Source organism: Bos mutus, chromosome 4 (assembly GCF_027580195.1).
Source record: "Bos mutus isolate GX-2022 chromosome 4, NWIPB_WYAK_1.1, whole genome shotgun sequence".
Taxonomy (NCBI): Eukaryota; Metazoa; Chordata; class Mammalia; order Artiodactyla; family Bovidae; genus Bos; species Bos mutus.
Window position 1 is genome coordinate 85,973,283 of NC_091620.1, and position 12,630 is coordinate 85,985,912.

Consider the following 12,630-nt stretch of genomic DNA (forward strand, 5'->3'; position numbering starts at 1 on the left):
TGGGGCCTCCGAGGAGCTACAGGAGCTCTTCCTAATCCTCTCTCTTAATCAGCTTAGAGACACCACTCTCCAGATTGGGAATGTATCTCTCTGTCCTTATGGACCCAGAGCTACCCTCTCAGCGCTCAACCAACTGCTATAAAGCAGCCCCTGCCTCAGAGCACTAAGACAGTTCAAAGAGTGAGGATCCTTAGTAAACCTCCCCAGCTTCCCATCTCTAAACCTTCTGAGAGATACATACCTTTTTTCTCCTTAGTTCCTCTGCTCCTATTCATTTAGTAGGCTGAGGCTTCTTAGAAAAGTATCATGCTGGAATTTCCATCTCCTAAAAGGCAAAAACAATGCTAGAATTTGACAGTAGCAATAGCCAACCAAGTGAACTGAATGACGTTTCACCATCTTTTATTTGCTTTTATTTTTGTTGGCAGTATAGCTGAATATGGGGACGCTGGCCATTTATCCCTACTGGATCAGCTACCACTCTCTTTATGGGAAAAATCTTCAAGGGATATTTGTAGAATCCACAGTGCACCCCCTGTCAAGATTCGAATAGATCCCTCAAAGCCTCTCTTCAGAATTAACACCCTATAAATAAAGGAGTCCTTCAAGGCATCAAGCCATAATAGAGGATTACAAGGCTCAGAGCCTATCACCCTCTGTTCTAGTCCCTGTGCATATGTGTGTGTGTGCGCGCACACTCATGCATGTTCAGTCGCTTCAACTGTGCCCAACTCTTTGCTACTCTATGGACTATAGCCTGCCAGGCTCCTCTGTCCATGGAATTCTCCAGGCAAGAATACTGGAGTGGGTTGTCATGCCCTCCTCCAGGGGATCTTCCTGATCCAGGGATCGAACCTATGTCTCCTGTACTACAGGTGGATTCTTTACCGCTGAGCCACGGGGTAAGCCCTCTGGTCCCTGTAATACCCATTTTACCTGTAGGAAAACTCAAGGGCCCCGATGAACATTCAACCAGAACTTACAAGCAATAAACCACTCTTTCATCCCTTGACACCCTGTTGTTCCCAACCTCCACACACTACTGACATCCAGTCCCACTGAAAGCACATTTTCACTGTAATTAATTTATGGAGTACATTCTTTAGTATTCCAGTTGATAAGACTAAACAACACCCTTTTGCGCTCACTTGGAAAGAAAGGCAATAAATTTGGACAGTAATGCCCCTGCATTTCACAGGAAGTTTACCTTACTCTTCACAAATCATGAAGGTTGATTTGGATGGTGTAAAGTTTTCTGCAGGCTCTACTTTTGTTATACTATGTGAGTAGTTTGCTTCTCTGCTCCCTTTCTCAAGCTTTTTCACAGGACGACAACATTCATATGTTAAAACTGTTGGCCTTGAAGGGACATAGGGTCTCCAATTAAAAACTGCTGTTTGCTCAAACTCAAGCTTGATATTCAGGCACTTCTCAGTCTTTTGAGCTAGTCACAGCACATTGAATGCACCTGGCCTCTGCCTCTTTTGATCAACAGCTGATAAAAAGGAGATAAATTTCATTATCATAAAGGCCTAATTGCTTGTGTTAAAAATAACCATGCTTTGGTAGAGCAATCCTTTCACAGCGTGCTCCCAGGAGGCAAAGACCCTAAGCATCACACTTTGCAGCCTGCCTATTGGAAAAGATGCCTCCAGAAAGACTTCCTTCAGCCTTGCTGGAAAGCCCCTATTAGGTACTGCTAACCATTCCTTGATTGGAGAAGGAAATGGCAACCCACTCCAGTGTTCTTGCCTGGAGAATCCCAGGGATAGGGGAGCCTGGTGGGCTGCCATCTCTGGGGTCGCACAGAGTCGGACACGACTGAAGCGACTTAGCAGCAGCAGCAGCAACCATTCCTTGTGCCGTCAAACTCTACGAAACAGACTCTTGGATTCAAAAACCAATTCTTCTGCTATTCCCAAATAACCCCATTTTTGCTAAAATATGACTGCTTTATTTTTAAGGTTAACAGTGTTTAACTTCACTACATTGAGATCTTATTTGTATACCATGTGTATCCATAGTCCCTTACCTGTTAATATTTTTAGATAAACTTCACATGATAGAAAAGGGATTCTATTATAGGGGAAAACTTTGTGAATAACTTTTTTTCCTTATAATAACTGCATAAATGAAGATATAGCTGATCTACACGAATTAGGTGTTGCTGTGATATGAGAAATTGGGCTTCCCAGGTGGCTCAGTGGTAAAGAATATGCCTGCCAATGTGAGAGATGCAGGAGAGGCAGGTTTGATATCTGGGTCAGGAAGATCCCCTGGAGGAGAAAATGGCAACTGACTTCAGTACTCTTGCCTGGAAAATCCCATGGACAGAGGAGCCTGGTGGGCTGCAGTCCGTGGGGTCTCAGAGAGTCTTGATATGAATAAGCACACACGCTCATGATGTGGGAAAAAACCAAGAACGTCGACAGTTCAGTTTACTAACTAGACTAGGTTGGTTTCTTAGAAGCCTGTGATATAAAAAAAGTCAACATTTATGTACCAAATGAAACACTACTTGACGTCTGTAACTATACCACAAAGTGTTACAACACTGGAAAGGCAAGAGATCTAGAATAGCTGAAATGATCTTGAAAAAAAAAAAAAGGCTGGGGGACTCAGATATCAATTTCAAAACTCAGTAACTGTAGTAATCAAGACAGTGTGGTACCAGCATAGGACAGACATGCGGTGAATCAAAGAGAATTGAGAGTGAGAAGTAAAGGGTATCACGTATGGTGCACTGACTTGACAGAGGGGCCAAACCAGTTTAGTGGGAAAAGTCTTTTCAACCAATAGTGGTAATAGGACAACTGGATTCCACATGCAAAAGAATGAATTTGGACCCCTACTCCCCACCACACGGAAAAAGTAACTTAAAGTGAATCACAGGCATAAGTCTAAGAGCAAAAACTACATAACTCTTAGAAGAAACACAGGAGTAAGTCTTTATGATCTCAGATTAGGCAATAATTTCTTAGCTACAACAGCAAAATCACAAGATTGATTAGCAGAACATCATTAAAATTAAAACTGTCCATTAAAGAACACAATCAAGAAAATGAAGACCATCCACAGATAGGAAAATATTTGCAAATCATGTATCTGATAAGGGATTTGTATATGGAATATATAAAGAACTCTTACAACTCAACAACACAAAGGCATTTATCCAAAGAAGAGACACAAACAACCAATAAGCACAGGAACAGATGTTCAACACTTGGTCTTCACAGAAATGCAAATTAAGACAGTGAGCTAATATATCCCATCTATTGGGATGCTACAATCAAAGAGATGGACAATAACAAGTGTTACTGTTACTGTTATTATGGCAGAGAGAGATTGGAACCCTTATACTTTGCTGGTGGGAATGTAAAATCACGCACCAACTTTGGGAAGCAGTTTGGCAGTTTTATCAAACCGGTCAAACCTAAAGGAAATCAATCCTGCATATTTATTGGAAGGACTGATGCTGAAGATGAAGTTTCAATACTTTGGCCACCTGATGTGAAGAGCCAACTCACTGGAAAAGACCCTGATGCTGGCAAAGATTGAAAGCAAAAGGAGAAGGGGACGGCAGAGGATCAGATGGTTAGATAGCATCACTGACTAAATAGACATGAATTTGAGCAAACTCCAGGAGATGTGGAGGACAAAAAAAGCCTAGTGTGATACAGTACATGGGGTCACAGAGAGTATCAGATCAGATCAGATCAGATCAGTCGCTCAATTGTGTCTGACTCTTTGCGACCCCATGAATCGCAGCACACCAGGCCTCCCTGTCTATCACCAACTCCCGGAGTTCACTCAGACTCATGTCCATCGAGTCAGTGATGCCATCCAGCCATCTCATTCTCTGTCGTCCCCTTCTCCTCATGCCTCCAATCCCTCCCAGCATCAGAGTCTTTTCCAATGAGTCAACTCTTCGCATGAGGTGGCCAAAGTACTGGAGTTTCAGCTTTAGCATCATTCCTTCCAAAGAAATCCCAGGGCTGATCTCCTTCAGAATGGACTGGTTGGATCTCCTTGCAGTCCAAGGGACTCTCAAGAGTCTTCTCCAACACCACAGTTCAAAAGCATCAATTCTTTGGTGCTCAGCCTGCTTCACAATCCAACTCTCACATCCATACATGACCACAGGAAAAACCATAGCCTTGACTAGACGGACCTTTGTTGGCAAAGTAATGTCTCTACTTTTGAATATGCTATCTAGGTTGGTCATAACTTTCCTTCCAAGGAGCAAGCGTCTCTTAATTTCATGGCTGCAGTCACCATCTGCAGTGATTTTGGAGCCCCCCAAAATAAGTCTGACACTGTTTCCACTGTTTCCCCATCTATTTCCCATGAAGTGCTGGGACCAGATGCCATGATCTTCGTTTTCTGAATGTTGAGCTTAAAGCCAACTTTTTCACTCTCCACTTTCACTTTCATCAAGAGGCTTTTGAGTTCCTCTTCACTTTCTGCCATAAGGGTGGTGTCATCTGCATATCTGAGCTTATTGATATTTCTCCCGGCAATCTTGATTCCAGCTTGTGTTTCTTCCAGTCCAGCGTTTCTCATGATGTACTCTGAATAGAAGTTAAATAAGCAGGGTGACAGTATATAGCCTTGACAAACTCCTTTTCCTATTTGGAACCAGTCTATTGTTCCATGTCCAGTTCTAACTGTTGCTTCCTGACCTGCATACAAATTTCTCAAGAGGCAGATCAGGTGGTCTGGTATTCCCATCTCTTTCAGAATTTTCCACAGTTTACTGTGATCCACACAGTCAAAGGCTTTGGCATAGTCAATAAAGCAGAAATAGATGCCTTTCTGGAACTCTCTTGCTTTTTCCATGATCCAGCAGATGTTGGCAATTTGACCTCTGGTTCCTCTGCCTTTTCTAAAACCAGCTTGAACATCAGGAAGTTCATGGTTCACATATTGCTGAAGCCTGGCTTGGAGAATTTTGAGCATTACTTTACTAGCATGTGAGATGAGTGCAATTGTGCGGTAGTTTGAGCATTCTTTGGCATTGCCTTTCTTTGGGATTGGAATGAAAACTGACCTTTTCCAGTCCTGTGGCCACTGCTGAGTTTTCCAAATTTGCTGGCATATTGAGTGCAGCACTTTCACAGCATCATCTTTCAGGATTTGGAATAGCTCAACTGGAATTCCATCACCTCCACTAGCTTTGTTTGTAGTGATGCTTTCTAAGGCCCACTTGACTTCACATTCCAGGATGTCTGGCTCTAGGTCAGTGATCACACCACCGTGATTATCTGGGTTGTGAAGATCTTTTGTACAGTTCTTCTGTGTATTCTTGCCACCTCTTCTTAATATCTTCTGCTTCTGTTAGGTCCATACCATTTCTGTCTTTTATCGAGCCCATCTTTGCATCAAATGTTCCCTTAGTATCTCTGATTTTCTTGAAGAGATCCCTAGTCTTTCCCATTCTGTTGGTTTCCTCTATTTCTTTGCATTGATCACTGAAGAAGGCTTTCTTATCTCTTCTTGCTATTCTTTGGAACTCTGCATTCAGATGTTTATATCTTTCCTTTTCTCCTTTGCTTTTCACTTCTCTTCTTTTCACAGCTATGTGTAAGGCCTCTGCAGACAGCCATTTTGGTTTTTTGCATTTCGTTTCCATGGGGATGGTCTTGATCCGTGTCTCCTGTACAATGTCATGAACCTCATTCCATAGTTTATCAGGCACTCTATCTATCAGATCTAGGCCCTTAAATCTATTTCTCACTCCCACTGTATAATCATAAGGGATTTGATTTAGGTCATACCTGAATGGCCTAGTGGTTTTCCCTACTTTCTTCAATTTCAGTCTGAATTTAGCAATAAGGAGTTCATGGACTGAGCCACAGTCAGCTCCTGGTCTTGTTTTTGCTGACTGTATAGAGCTTCTCCATCTTTGGCTGCAAAGAATATAATCAATCTGATTTCAGTGTTGACCATCTGGTGATGTCCATGTATAGAGTCTTCTCTTGTGTTGTTGGAAGAGGGTGTTTGTTATGACCAGAGCATTTTCTTGGCAAAACTCTTATTAGTCTTTGCCCTGCTTCATTCCGTATTCCAAGGCCAAATTTGCCTGCTACTCTAGGTGTTTCTTGACTTCCTACTTTTGCATTCCAGTCCCCTATAATGAAAAGGACATCTTTTTTGGGTGTTAGTTCTAAAAGGTCTGGTAGGTCTTCATAGAACCGTTCAACTTCAGCTTCTTCAGCGTTACTGGTTGGGGCATAGACTTGGATTACTGTGATATTGAATGGTTTGCCTTGGAAACGAACAGAGATCATTTTGTCGTTTTTGAGATTGCATCCAAGTACTGCATTTCGGACTCTTTTGTTGACCATGATGGCCACTCCATTTCTTCTGAGGGATTCCTGCCCGCAGTAGTAGATATAATGGTCATCTGAGTTAAATTCACCCATTTCAGTCCATTTCAGTTTGCTTATTCCTAGAATGTCGACATTCACTCTTGCCATCTCTTGTTTGACCACTTCCAATTTGCCTTGATTCATGGACCTGACATTCCAGGTTCCTATGCAATATTGCTCTTCACAGCATCGGACCTTGCTTCTATCACCAGTCACATCCACAGCTGGGTATTCTTTTTGCTTTGGCTCCATCCCTTCATTTTTTCTGGAGTTATTTCTCCACTGATCTCCAGCAGCATATTGGGCACCTTCTGACCTGGGGAGTTTCTCTTTCAGTATCCTATCATTTTGCCTTTTCATACTGTTTATGGGGTTCTCAAGGCAAGAATACTGAAGTGGTTTGCCATTCCCTTCTCCAGCGGACCACAGTCTGTCAGATCTCTCCACCATGACCCGCCCATCTTGGGTTGCCCCACGGGCATGGCTTAGTTTCATTGAGTTAGACAAGGCTGTGGCCCTAGTGTGATTAGATTGACTAGTTTTCTGTGAGTATGGTTTCAGTGTGTCTGCCCTCTGATGCCCTCTTGCAACACCTACCATCTTACTTGGGTTTCTCTTACCTTGGGCGTGGGGTATCTCTTCACGGCTGCTCCAGCAAAGCGCAGCCATTGCTCCTTACCTTGGACGAGGGGTATCTCCTCGCCGCCGCCCTTATGACTTTCAACGTGGGATAGCTCCCCTAGGCCCTCCTGCGCCCACGGAGCCACTGCTCCTTGGACGTGGGGTTGGTCCTCCCATCCACCGCCCCTGGCCTCAGGCGTGGGGTTGCTCCTCCCCACGCCCCATAGTAAAAGCCACTGATTTATACACTTTTCTGGTTTTAGAAAAGGCAGAGGAACCAGAGGTCAAATTGCCAACATCCGCTGGATCATGGAAAAAGCAAGAGAGTTCCAGAAAGGCATCTATTTCTGCTTTATTGACTATGCCAAAGCCTTTGACTGTGTGGATCACAGTAAACTGTGGAAAATTCTGAAAGAGATGGGAATACCAGACCACCTGATCTGCCTCTTGAGAAATTTGTATGCAGGTCAGGAAGCAACAGTTAGAACTGGACATGGAACAATAGACTGGTTCCAAATAGGAAAAGGAGTTTGTCAAGGCTATATACTGTCACCCTGCTTATTTAACTTCTATTCAGAGTACATCATGAGAAATGCTGGACTGGAAGAAACACAAGCTGGAATCAAGATTGCCGGGAGAAATATCAATAAGCTCAGATATGCAGATGACACCACCCTTATGGCAGAAAGTGAAGAGGAACTCAAAAGCCTCTTGATGAAAGTGAAAGTGGAGAGTGAAAAAGTTGGCTTTAAGCTCAACATTCAGAAAACGAAGATCATGGCATCTGGTCCCAGCACTTCATGGGAAATAGATGGGGAAACAGTGGAAACAGTGTCAGACTTATTTTGGGGGGCTCCAAAATCACTGCAGATGGTGACTGCAGCCATGAAATTAAGAGACGCTTGCTCCTTGGAAGGAAAGTTATGACCAACCTAGATAGCATATTCAAAAGTAGAGACATTACGTTGCCAACAAAGGTTCGTCTAGTCAAGGCTATGGTTTTTCCTGTGGTCATGTATGGATGTGAGAGTTGGATTGTGAAGCAGGCTGAGCACCAAAGAATTGATGCTTTTGAACTGTGGTGTTGGAGAAGACTCTTGAGAGTCCCTTGGACTGCAAGGAGATCCAACCAGTCCATTCTGAAGGAGATCAGCCCTGGGATTTCTTTGGAAGGAATGATGCTAAAGCTGAAACTCCAGTACTTTGGCCACCTCATGCGAAGAGTTGACTCATTGGAAAAGACTCTGATGCTGGGAGGGATTGGGGGCAAGAGGAGAAGGAGACGACAGAGGATGAGATGGCTGGATGGCATCACTGACTCGATGGACATGAGTCTGGGTGAACTCCGGGAGCTGGTGATAGACAGGGAGGCCTGGTGTGCTGCGATTTATGGGGTCGCAAAGAGTCGGACATGACTGAGCGACTGATCCGATCTGATCTGATTGGATAAACCTGTAAATATAGTAAAAGCCACTGATTTATACACTTTAAATGAAATCTTAGGGAACTGCCTGGCTGTCCAGTGGTTAGGACTCTTTCACTGCATGGGACACAGGTTCAATCCCTGGTCAAGGAAATAAGATCACATGAGTGGCGTGGCAAAAGTAAATAGATAAATGGGGGCACTTTATGGTATGTAAATTATATCCTGACAAAGCTGTTAATTTATGTTCTGCTTAGTAATACAGACTTTTTCTGAGATTTAAAGACATCATGGTGATCTTAACTGTTCTCTAGGATTTTGGTGGTAAATTTTTGTATACAGTAAATATCACTAAAGACAAATCCAAACCAAAGAATAGTCCTAAGAAAACACCCTTTGTATGTTCATCTGCTGTTGGTAGAGGAGTTAATTTTTAATCTCAGGTTGATTTCTTGGTATCCAGAATGCTTTATTTTTGCTGTGAGTTGCTTCCTGAAGTGATTACCTGTCTATTGCCCACACCCCGTCATTAAAAATAAGAAAAGATCACATAATTATTTCTTTAATATGTTCATTTTATATATTGGAATGAAAGTAGATTAAAGATCTGTTCCATAGGTTACAGCTGTTTATACTATAACTCATTACTTCTCAGAGTCACAAGTCTTAACAGCTAGCTGTGCATATCTAAAGTGTAAATTCCTGGTGTTTTTACACTTTTCACAGTGAAACTTATCCAGATTTGTCTACAGGAGCTATTTCTGTTTGTTGTACACTGAGAAAGAGCTACATAGGATGAGAAATGAAAGGTCTCATGGGACTAAAAATGAAATATCTTTTATGGCAACTTAAAAACCTTACTATCACTACTTGGGCTTTCTTGGTGGCTCAGTAGTAGAGAAGCCATCTGACAATACAGAAAACGCAGGTTCGATCCCTGATCGCAGAAGATCCCACCTGCTTGCAGCGACTAAGCCTAGGCGCTACAATATTGAACTTGTGCTCCAGAGCATGGCAACAACAATTACTGAAGCCTGTGTGCCCTAGAGCCTGTGTTCTGCAACAAGAGAAGCCACAGCAATGAGAAGCCTGTGCACCGCAACTAGAGAAAAACCCACGCAGCAACGAAGACCCAACACAGCCAAAAATAAATAAGGTTAAATAAAAAATGTTATTATCACTACTTGTAGTAATTACAAGGTTTTCTTCACAAAAGTATTTTGACTCACAATCAATTTTTAACCTTGGGACAACTTCTTGTTATCAATATATGTCATGTACCTGAACATATGGCTCAAGAGCCACTATCAGCCACCCCACTGCAAGAGATGTAAACTAATTCAAATTTAACCTGAAGAGAATTCAGAACCTGCCATTAAAACTCATATTGTGTATTTTGAAGAAAAACAAGTCACTTTTAACTATATGCTTTGGGGAATTATTGGTAGACTTGCTTATTCATATATTTTTAAAGATTACCTTTTCTCCCCTGCATACCCAAGTCTCTGTTTCACTCCTTTGCATTCAATCCCACGGGTTTTTTCTTTCTAAAAATCTAGGAATCTTTACAGAAATATTGTGTTTCCCCTTAAATTAACAAGATTAGGAGGCATTGAAGCTAAGTGACCCTAAATTCTATGGCACCCTCAGGTATTAGACATGCAAAAACTGTAAGAGGCACCAAAATTCACTAGGGAAGAGAAAAAAATACTTTGAAGTTTTTTTGACTATTTTTAAAATTGTGTTTAAGAATAATACCTTGCAAGCCAATTTTAACATTATCCAGAACATAGCATCTAAATACTATGATAGTTTCTTTCCCCACATCCTTGTAAGCCAATTGTAACATTATCCAGAACATAGCATCTAAATACTATGAGCGAAGTTTTTTCCCCCGCATCTTCAGAAATCAGTACAACTTTATAATCCCTTATCTGAAACCTTATTTGGCCTGATAGGTTTCAGAATTCAGAACATTTATCAGAAAAGTGTGTCTGCCACATATTATGTAACATCACTAGAAAGCACAGAAGATGCACTGCAACCAAACTCATTCCTATTTTTGTAGCAAACTTACAAATACTCATTTGTATCCTCAGTTTCCTTCTGGTCAGATTTTACAGAGTTAGGAAAAGATTGGGACCTGGGACGGACATGTTAATTTGAAATCCAGTTATTTATATTTGATATCCATTTCACAATCACTGTAAACTATTGGCCTTTTCTTTCACAAAAATGAAAATGTATTTAAAATGAAAACTGAAGCAGTGTATTTCCAGGAGTAAATGTAAAATAGACTTGCTTGTGAAACTATGTTAATTGTATTACGATCTTTCTCTAGCACTTGCCTAATTCCCTCGGGTTAAAAACTTCATTTCTTGGTGCGACAGTAGAAGGTATCAGGTCAGCCTGAAGCTTGCAGTATGAGTCCCTGCGCGCTTCAAGGGCCTTGGGCAGCAGGAAGACCTGTGGGAGGGTAGGGAAGCTCCGATAGCCCAGTGCTGCAGGATGTCTAGCTGGGCAAATTTCAGCCCCAGTGGATGAAGCAAAAGAGAGACCAAGTGGGGATTTATGTGGTTACTGTTCTCTTGGTAGGACACGGAGGGAACGACAGTATTCCTCCTTAAGGCACTGGTATAAATTCTTACTTGGGAGTTACAAAAATGACAAGGAATTCTTCACTTTGGGAAGAGCGGCTGCTAAGTAGGAGCTGGGGCTCGAAGAGGAACAGCGCAGCGAGTCTTGCACAGCTTGCGTGAAAATGGGCCATTTGTTTTTATACCGGTTCCAGAGAGGCACCTGAGCGGAGTGCAGCCGGCCCTCAGCTCCAGCCACGTCCCGAGTGAGGCGCTGTGGTCCAACACCTGCAAGCAGTAAACCGCTGCCACGCTGGGTTCGGACTGTGGCCCTTACGGCCTGCCCGCCAGGCCTGTAAGTGGCGGGCAGCGGACCAGGAAAGCCCGAAAAAGGCGTGGCCAAGTCGCGAGAAAGCGCAGGCCCAGCCGGCCCTCAGTCCCTTCAAGGACGGGGCGGGACCCTCAGGGCATCCCAACAAATCCCCGTTTCCCGTTAACCGCGGGGCGGGACCCTCGCGGCTTTCCGTCCAATTCTCGCGCCTCTGGGCGTGAGGGAAGCAGGCGGGTGCTGCTGGGGGCTGCAGCGGAGTTGGTGAAGCGCAGAGCGGGGTGGGGACTACTTGGCTGGCAGAGTTTGCGCTCCCTCCCTCTCTACCCTAACATTTTGGGGGTGGGGAGAAGTTAAGGACAGAGTTAAATGGTGTAGAGCGGCAGAGGTGACAGGACTCGGCGGAGGTAACTTCGTGCTTGTCTCTGGCCCGGGTCTGAGAAGTACTCCTGAAGTTGGGCCGCTGGGCTGGTCCGTGGTGGTGCTTCGTTAGATTGCTGTCACCTGGTGGCTTTTAGAGTGTGTGCGGAGCTGCCTTTGCTTTGGTGGGGAGCGTCTCCGAGCTCTCGTCGCCCTCTCCTCCTGTCTCTAGTGCCAGGCTTTGAACTTGGCAGCCCTGCGATAAATCGCCAGCACCAGGTACCTGGGCACCGGGAGGTACATGGTAATCTTGGGCTTATCTAATGGAAGGAGTGCGGTTGTCCTAGTAATTCACCTAGTTAATCCGTGTAGTAATTTTTATCTAGCTTTCTGGCAGATGGACTTTTTGTGTGTGTTTGCTGTGAATTCCGAAGGGATGAGACTTGGCGCCTCCCAAGCCTTCAGTTCGGAGAAGGCAATGGCACCCCACTCCAGTACTTTTGCCTAGAAAATCCCATGGACGGAGGAGCCTGGTAGGCTGCAGTCCATGGGGTCGCTAAGAGTCGGACACGACTGAGCGACTTCACTTTCACTTTTCACTTTCATGCATTGGAGAAGGAAATGGCAACCCACTCCAGTGTTCTTGCCTGGAGAATCCCAGGGACGGGAAGCCTGGTGGGCTGACGTCTCTGTGGTCTCACAGAGTCGGACACGACTGAAGCGACTTAGCAGCAGCAGCAGCAGCAACCCTTCAGTTGTATGTCTTCCACCCTCTTTTACTAGTTTTTGGTAATTTTTTACTCCTGGAATTGTTAAGCTTGTTTTCGTCCTGCCCACAGTTCACCGGCTCAGTTCATACCCCTGTGGTTCCTGAACAGAATTGTTACAACAAGCACTTGGCAGTCCTAAACAACTCGTCTTGGTTTACCGGTATGTGGTTCCTTTTACTTC

General features: G+C 43.8%; 1 protein-coding gene across 2 annotated transcripts in view; it reads left to right on the forward strand.

Moving 5' to 3' along the window:
* Positions 1-11,546: 11,546 nt before the first annotated feature.
* Positions 11,547-12,630, forward strand: part of CROT (carnitine O-octanoyltransferase) — a 61,496-nt gene continuing 60,412 nt past the window's right edge. The window contains exons 1-2 of one of the 2 annotated variants that reach the window (XM_005900998.3): positions 11,547-11,958; positions 12,519-12,609. The gene's annotated coding sequence lies outside the window, so the exon portion shown is untranslated. The remainder of the gene's footprint in view (positions 11,959-12,518; positions 12,610-12,630) is intronic. The other variant, XM_070369721.1, reaches the window with a different exon arrangement.